We start from the raw sequence: 6,586 nt of genomic DNA, 5'->3' as shown, positions 1-6,586 counted from the left end.
CTGGGAAAAGACTTTAGGAGATTGCTTCTAGAGGTTCTTTCCACAAACTTGCGCTTCTCAGAACCTGCATAACCCCTCAGAGATAGCAGAGCTGTAAACGCGCTCACCTTGGGACTTACCGGTCCCAGACTCCTTATTAGACCTTGCCACCTACAGTTTCTGAGGGTAAGAGAGGGGCGCGTTTATTCACGCCAGTGGAGGTCGCCAAAAACGGGCGAGGGCCTCCGTCTGGGACCCACCGGTCTCTCCCACTGTGGGCCAAAACTGAGGTTTGATGGGCTTCCCAGCTGGGCAAGCCTGCTCCACGCGGGACACCCGGGAATCCACTGGTGGGCAGGCCTGGCCTTCGCCACCCGCCCCGCGGCATTCCTCACTGCAGTCTGATACGCCGAATGGGGCCAGTTGTCTCGAGCGGTTCTGGAGAACCGATAACGGAAAGCCAAGTTCTACGACCAAGAGCCTGTACGAGTGACTCGGTGTTTCTTTTCAGCCGGTGCGCAGAGCGCCAGTAACCTCTCCCCGTCCGCTATGGAAAGAATAGGGGAAGCGTTTCCAGTCCAAGAGAGAGGATGGGAGAGAGAAAATTAGGAACCAAACGGAGCCCGAAATTAAGCAGGGCAGCCTGGAAAGCTTACCGGCTAAACGCTATGGCGTGAAACGCTAAAGTCCGTTACACCATGTATTCGTTGTGACATTTCCAAGCCGACAATCGCGCCTTAAGCACGCCTGTGGTTTGGAGGTGCCGGTTTTATATGCATTTTACCCTTTAGAATGATAAACAAATCAGGACCAATGGAAACCTGATTCTAACCTGTTTCTACAGAACTCTGCCTGGATAATTCTGTAAAAGCCAAAGTCCAAGGTGGAGGGAGGGAGAGAAAGAGAGAGAGAATGAGAGAGAGAGAGACAGAGAGAGAGAGAGAGAGAGAGAGAGAGAGAATCCAACTCTTTAACCGCCTCGCTTTACCGTGTTTTCCTACAAGTCCCAGGTTAACCGGGCGGATATAGCCTTGAGTTCGCTGATCGAGAAGGCGGATGGAACCGAGACCCTATAGGCTTCTCCTCCCCTTCCACATCCCCGTTTTCCCGCTTCCCCAGGGGTGTCTGAAAGCCCAACTCGGCCAGTGTGGCAGGAAAACTAAACTTTATCTAAGTGCAAAAAGGCAGGCGACAGATGGTTTTCTCGGTTTCTGGGGATGGGGTGAGAGGGAGAAGCGGGCCTGTACGAGCCTCCTATTGGCAGAATTGGATGAGATTTTGATAAGGGAACCCTCAGCTCAGGTTGTTAGCCAGTGTGAATGAGCCCCACACAGGTCTGTGCCATCTTGCCCACAACTTTGGTGTCTAAGGTTCTCCCCAGCAACACTTCCACCTCTGGTGTAACTCATAAAGCCACACTTTTACAAAAAAAGTTGGCCCAAGAATATTGAGCCATGAATTTAAAAAACTTAAATAACTTCTATATGCATTTCTGCTACAGGAGAATGGTTCTTGTAACTGTGGCAAGGTTTTCTTCCTTTCCTTTCTCTCCTCCTCCTCTCCCTTCCTCCTTCCCTGCTTGACTGCCTTCCTTTATGGGAGTTCAAGGTTTAAGAGGTATGCAACGTGTTATTATAGTAAGACCACAGGTTTGAAGTTAGTCACATCTGTAATGGAATTTTGAGCAATTTAAATTTTTAACGCTTGAGCTTTCTCATTTGTAAAATGAAGATGGCATCACTTGGAAATTGTCATAAAAATCATAATGTTAAATTACGTGTTCATCCACACAGGAGGTTCTCAGTGAATATAATCTTTCTCCTACCACATCCTCCTTCACTTCCCTAGAGAGGTGTGCATGCAGAGGAGCCACCAAAGGCCCAATTTCCCCAGTGAATTGGGGAATTAGGTCAATGTTCTTCAGCAAGTTGACCATTTTCAGGGGTTCAAACGGTCACAGAGGCTAGACGCACCTCCCTGGGCTGCAGAGGCTCCATAGACGAGTGCAGCTGCCTGGAGCCACCTCTATCGTGGCAACTAGGCCCAAGGATGCACAATGAACACCTTTTTCATCTCCTTTATTGCTGGTTTATATGAGAGTTAATCTAGCACGTTCAAAAATGCTTGGCACCCTTCTGTCAGTTTGCACAACCTTCTGAATATTGTGAAAATGGCAGTAATGATAGCTGTTGATTATTATTTGTCAAATGCTCCCGCTGACGTTGTGGCACACAACCCTACTTTAATTTGTCCAAAGCCATATTTTACCAAGCCAGGGCAGAATTCCAACCCAGACATCTGACGCGAATGCCTGACTTTTAACTACTTTGCGGTGTTTGTCCTCTTTACTGTGAGTTCAGAAATTGATTACTTTCAGTAAATGGATTCATGATAGTTCTTTACCACTCCAGCACAAGTGGTCCAGCCGCTAGCCTCTTGCCTCTGCCCACTTCCGCTGAGCAGCTGGGGGGCGTCTCGTGTCCTGTGGGGAAGAGCGCCCCCTTCCCATCGCTACTCTTCCTGGGCAGAGGTTAAACAGCATTGAATGAACTGAAGTGCGGAATAAAACAGCCACGACCAGGAAAAAGGAGAACGCTTAAATCGGTGGTAAAATCTTTCTCTCTCCTTTTCCTTGCAGATTACATAATTCGATGTCTAATCATCAGCTAGTGGATCAAAATCTGGATTGGATAGACGGTGACTCGATCTCCCCACAGACTGAAGTCCTAAGGCCTGCGCTCACTTCTGGAACTTTCCTTTGGGCCTTGACCGAAACTCCTGTTATTGTGTGCAGTAGCAGAGGCTGCGCTGCCTGGCTCAGTTTGTGCAAAGGCTATTTATTGTTTCTCATTCACCGACCCCTCCGGTGAAGTCTTTAGCAATAGTTTTTTTCCCACACGAACGTGAATAAAGTCGACCCCTGCAGTTCTTCCTGAAGCTCTACAAGCTTCCTGGAAGCAGGAACCCTGTGCTGTTCCAACGACTCTGAAACCTAGTTCAGTGCCTGGCACTAGACAATAAAAAATTGCTTTCTGAATGAAAGTATATGCTGGCAGTTGCAGGGGGTTTCATGCCTTTCTCTGCCTTCGTAGTTCTAGCGCTTCCTACCTCTTTGCCCTTCTTGCCCAGTTCCTGCATCTTTCAATCCCTTGAAGAGCTAGGTAAGAAAGGGCATGGAAATTCTGACATAATAATTAGCAAGTGGCTTGTTTTTTGTCAGATGCCCAACTGATGTTGTGGCATACAACTTCACTTTAATTTGCCCACAGCCGTATTTTACCAAGCCAGGTCAGAATTCAAACCCAGACAACCCACAGGGAGGCCTGACTTTTAATTACTTTGCTATTTTTGTCTTATAACAAAGGCTTATAAGCTTATAACCTCCAAGGGATCCTCAGGCATCATGGTGCATTTGAGTTCTTCCCTCCTGAGAGAACGTCAGACCTCAGCATTTGCAATTAAATTGGGAAAGCTACTCTGGGTGCCTAAGAGACCAACTGGGTCAGGGCCTCTGTTTATACAGGCGGCTCTGGGGGGAGCAGTAGGAAGGTGTTGGATAGGAGAAGCCTGGGGCAAGCCCCCATAGAGAGACTCTGGATGCGCACTTTGAAATGCTGTGTGTGATGGCCAGACATTGATGTAGATTTTGGCTTGCTTCAGGGTAAAAAGGGGACCCAAGGTGGACAGTCAGAATGGGAGCTGAGGTCATTTGGAGCCAGGTGCTGCTGCATGCTGTCCTCTCTGGACTGGAAAGCAGATAGATACACCTTCGTTTACAGTCCACAAAAAGGAGGAAGAACACGGAGGAGACAGGAGGGCAGTAGATGGAGTCTTCACTCTTGAGTAGGACAGGTTCCACTCCACAGCAGGTCACAGTAGTGTGCCCTGGGTGCCTTGGTGGCTGAGCCTAGTCTCTCCCCAGTCACAGTCCATCCAAGCAGGAATAAGCCCTGGTCTAGGACTTGACTGGGATTCCAAAGTCCTGAAAAAGGGCTGGAAGACACCATGCAACCTGGAATGGTTTTACCAGTGCTTGCGATATTGAAATCACTCAGCACTAAAGGAGAAAGCACTAGGCCCTTATTCTTAAGACTTGGTGTGTCTTCTTGGCAAGACACACCAAGATTTGGGAACTCAGCTATAACTGCTATAGGCTTAGAAACACAACAAAAATTGTTTTAGAAGTGGTTAATCCCATTTCTTTCCCTCAAATACCACCCCCCCTTCCTCAGAAGGGCCTCCAACAAGTGTTTATTATTATTACTATTAATTTTAAATGGTGTCTTTAGGTTGTTCCAACTTTCAGTAATAACACCTTGATCTGGCTAAGCTCTTAACAGTTTGCATCATTATTGTTTTTGCATCTCAACGTTTTGGGAAGAAATAAATAGGCAGCAGTTTCTTTTGAAGATTTTAATACATACGATGCCTTTTCAAGGTTTCTTTCCCCTCCTCTCCTTCAGAATACTTCTGCCCTGCTTCGGTAATATTTTGGGGTATTGTGTGTGGGGAGGAACCTCTTGCGTTTAAAAAAATAACTTGGATTAATCCATGTAAATCTGTCTTTTAAAGGTCAGGATGCAGAAAAAAAGTAGGCTGTAAACTAAGTCAGAATTCCTGCTTCTTTAAACCACCTTTCCCCCCAGGCTGAGAAAACTTTTTTCCTAAAAAGACTTTGTACTTTTAGAGACGAATTTGCATCCTTTTATAAGAAGTACCATGGATTGTTTAGCTTTGCCTGGCTTTTATATATGTTGTCATATGTAGTCCTCACAATCTTCTGTTAAGTAGAATGTATTATTATGCCTGACTCACAGATGGGGAACCTGAAGCTCGGAGAGGTAGCCCACATTCTCACGACAAACTAGCAACAGAGGATGAACCTAAACTCATTACAAGGTCTTAACCATTGTGCTACATGTAAATAATATTGCATGTTGGCTGTGTGGCTCCTCCCAGTCTCCTGAAGCATTATAATAGAAGTGAGAATTCTCTTAGAAGACCTTGAGGATGGCGGGACTGGGGTAGTGGGGTAGGAGGTGCGAGTCTTGAGGGACCTGAGCGCTGCGCACAGTTAGGTGGGAATGGAGTTAGACACGTGTGGAACCTGGGTCTGGGACGGGGAGCGGGGAGGAGGGGGCGGAGGATGGGCTCCAGGAAGGCAATCAGCCAGGGGAGGGAGGTGGATCGCGTGCTGGGCGAACACTTTCTTATCGCCTGCTGGTAATAAATATTGTTGCATTTCCTTGGTAACACCCCAACGCCCGAGGCGAGGCGGAGGCCCGCAGGGCGCGTTCATTGGGAGTTGAGGCCCTTTCTCGCTCCCGGAGGCCTGGGCTGGCGCCTGCCTTCAAAAGCGACCTCGAGAGAAACGCCCTGGAGCCAGGCAGGTCCCCACGGCTTTGAGGTCCCAGTTGTCCAGCCCCAGTGCTGGTTGGGAGCATCCCCACAGCGCGGTGCACTCCGGGAGGCACTGTTTTCAGGCCCCAGTTGTCCAGCCCCAGTGCAAGTTGGGAGCATCCCCACCGCGCGGTGCACTCCGGGAGGCACTGAGGCATTTGGGCGCAGGGCTGGGCGATGAGAGCCGTCGCCCCAGAAACAAGCTCTGTTCAGAAAGCAGGTGGAGGACCCTGTGTGATCCTCTCCCTCGCCCCTCCTCATCACTAATCCAAAGTCGGTGTGGATGGCCGCGGCCCCGAGCGCCTGGACGCCTACCCGAGCCCAGGCCCTGAGACAGGCTCCTCGCGTCGCCCTGGTGGGTTTGACCGCCGCCCTCCTAGCATCCTTTTCCGTGGGAAACCCCAGGGCGGAGGCTTCGGTTTCACATGGGTAACATTCTTCTCCTGGAATCAGATCGGTCTTCCAGAGGATAAGACCTTTCTTTCCTGAGAAGGAGAGCCTGAAGGAGACTCAAGGCCCAAGCCCTCCTTCCCCTCCGCCGTATCTACTGGTAAATAGGTAGGTAATTCTTGCCCGACCCTTCAAAAGCCCCCTCTGTGCACATTCGAGCACCCCACAGAACGCTGTGAAAATAAGAGGAAAAACCACAACCGAAACCAGCAACAAACAACAAGGCCACGGGGGCAAGGCCTAACTAGGCCAGAACAGATATGTGCGTGGGTTGTCCCGTGAGGTGGACAGGCTCTGGATGCCCGAGTCGGGAAGAAAGGCTGGAGGGAGTGACACGGCGCGAGGGAGGCCGCTGTCATTTCGGAGTAGCTTCGCCGCTTGCCTTCCTCGGGCGCGGCATCTAGGCGGGCAGGCAGTAGCCCTGGAAGGCCAGGCGCTAGGGGCCTTGGGCCTGAGCATCACCCCGGAGGCCCGCGATTTCAGCCTCTGGGAGGGCTTCCTCGGGAATTCGAGTTTCTTCCACTTGGCTTTACTTCCTGTGCCAGCCATAGCCCTTGGTCCTTAGAACTTTTAATACTATGGTGTAAAGCTTGGGCAAATACATGTAACTGACCATGCACGAGTATATAGCCCTTTTAAAAGGTAAAAGGTAGGGTGTGTGTGTGTGTGTGTGTGTGTGTGTGTGTGTGTGTGTGTGTGTGTGTCTACGTCTACCTACGCACGCGCCTGTGAGATTCTTCTGGGCTGAGAATGTTTT

General features: G+C 49.6%; 1 long non-coding RNA gene across 1 annotated transcript in view; it reads left to right on the top strand.

The window, feature by feature from the left end:
• The window catches only part of LOC105508118, a 5,334-nt gene extending 2,299 nt beyond the window's left edge, over nucleotides 1–3,035 (top strand). The window contains exon 2 of the long non-coding RNA XR_001001208.1: nucleotides 2,618–3,035. This is a non-coding gene — a long non-coding RNA (uncharacterized LOC105508118). The remainder of the gene's footprint in view (nucleotides 1–2,617) is intronic.
• The last annotated feature ends 3,551 nt before the right edge of the window (nucleotides 3,036–6,586 follow it).

This window comes from Colobus angolensis, unplaced genomic scaffold, assembly GCF_000951035.1.
Source record: "Colobus angolensis palliatus isolate OR3802 unplaced genomic scaffold, Cang.pa_1.0 Scaffold158, whole genome shotgun sequence".
NCBI classification, from domain to species: domain Eukaryota; kingdom Metazoa; phylum Chordata; class Mammalia; order Primates; family Cercopithecidae; genus Colobus; species Colobus angolensis.
The sequence above is the reverse complement of the archived record's forward strand: the minus strand, read 5'-3'. Positions and strand labels throughout refer to the sequence as shown.